The 1,742-nt window shown below is 36.6% G+C and overlaps 1 non-coding gene across 1 annotated transcript; it reads right to left on the bottom strand.

Annotated features, from left to right (window-relative positions):
* Positions 1-1,427: 1,427 nt before the first annotated feature.
* On the bottom strand, positions 1,428-1,535 carry LOC130949572 (small nucleolar RNA R71). The gene has a single exon (XR_009073415.1). It is a non-coding gene; the product is annotated as a small nucleolar RNA R71 (small nucleolar RNA).
* Between the last annotated feature and the right edge of the window lie 207 nt (positions 1,536-1,742).

The following is a 1,742-nucleotide window of genomic DNA, read 5'->3' as shown; positions in this document are numbered from 1 at the left end:
AATTGAAGGTTCAGAACATACTGCAGAGGAATCACACAGAAAAAGCTGGGCATTCAAAAATGCCCAGTAAAGAAGACAGACTGGCGTTTAAACGCCAGCCAGGGTGCCTGGCTGGGCGTTTAACGCCCAAAAGGGTAGTAGTTTGGGCGTTAAACACCAGAATGTGCACCATTCTGGGCGTTTAACGCCAGGATGGCACAAGGGGGAGGATTTTGTTTTCAAAATCAATTTTTTTCAAGTTTTCAAAGTTTTTCAAAATCAAATCTTTTTCAAATCATATCTTTTCAATCAAATGTTTTCAAAATCAATTTCTTTCCTTTTTCAAGGATACTTACTAACAATTAATGATTTGATTGAACATTTTAAGTATGTTGCCTTTTCTGTTGAGAAAGGTTTAATGTTTGAATCATATCTTTTCTTGTTAGGCAAGTCATTAATTTTTAAAAATCAAATCTTTTTAAAATTGTTTTCAAATCATATCTTTTCAATCATATCTTTTTAAAACCATAACTTTTCAATCAAATCTTTTTAATCACATCTTTTTCAAAATAGTTTTCAATCAAATCTTTTTTATTTCTAATTTCAAAATCTTTTTCAAAAATCACTTGATTTCTTTTCCACTCTTATTTTCGAAAATCAATTAAGTGTTTTTCAAAATGTTTTCAAAATCTTTTACTTAATTTTCGAAAATTACTTCCCTTCTTCTCACATCCTTCTATTTATGGACTAACACTATTCCTTAATGCAAAATTCGAACTCCATCTTCTTTGATAAGTTCGAATTTTCTACTTCTGTCTTCTACTTTTCTTTTCCTCTGACACCTCAAGGAATCTCTATACTGTGACATAGAGGATTCCATATTTTCTTGTTCTCTTCTTCTTCATATGAGCAGGAACAAAGACAAAGGCATTCTTGTTGAAGCTGACCCTGAACCTGAAAGGACCTTGAAGCGAAAGCTAAGAGAAGCTAAAGCACAACTCTCTTTAAAGGACCTGACCGAATTCTTCAAAGAAGAAGAACACATGGCAGCCGAAAACAACAACAATGCAAACAATGCAAGGAAGGTGCTGGATGACTTTACTGCACCTACTCCCGACTTCTATGGGAGAAGCATCTCTATCCCTGCCATTGGAGCAAACAACTTTGAGCTTAAGCCTCAATTAGTTTCTCTAATGCAACAGAATTGCAAGTTTCATGGACTTCCATTGGAAGATCCTCATCAGTTTTTAGCTGAGTTCTTGCAAATCTGTGACACAGTCAAGACTAATGGGGTTGACCCTGAGGTCTACAGACTGATGCTATTCCCTTTTGCTGTAAGAGACAGAGCTAGAATATGGTTGAACTCACAACCTAAAGAAAGCCTGGACTCTTGGGAAAAGCTAGTCAATGCCTTCTTGGCAAAGTTCTTCCCACCTCAAAAATTGAGTAAGCTTAGAGTGGAAGTCCAAACCTTCAGACAGAAGGATGGTGAATCCCTCTATGAAGCTTGGGAAAGATACAAACAATTAATCAGAAAGTGTCCCTCAGACATGCTTTCTGAATGGAGCATCATAGGTATTTTCTATGATGGTCTCTCTGAACTATCCAAGATGTCCTTGGATAGCTCTGCTGGAGGATCTCTTCATCTGAAGAAGACGCCTACAGAAGCTCAAGAGCTCATTGAAATGGTTGCAAATAACCAATTCATGTACACTTCCGAAAGGAATCCTGTGAACAATGGGACTAGTCAGAAGAAAGGAGTT

The sequence above is a fragment of the Arachis stenosperma genome, chromosome 1, assembly GCF_014773155.1.
Source record: "Arachis stenosperma cultivar V10309 chromosome 1, arast.V10309.gnm1.PFL2, whole genome shotgun sequence".
NCBI classification, from domain to species: domain Eukaryota; kingdom Viridiplantae; phylum Streptophyta; class Magnoliopsida; order Fabales; family Fabaceae; genus Arachis; species Arachis stenosperma.
This window is presented reverse-complemented; position numbering and strand designations above follow the sequence as displayed.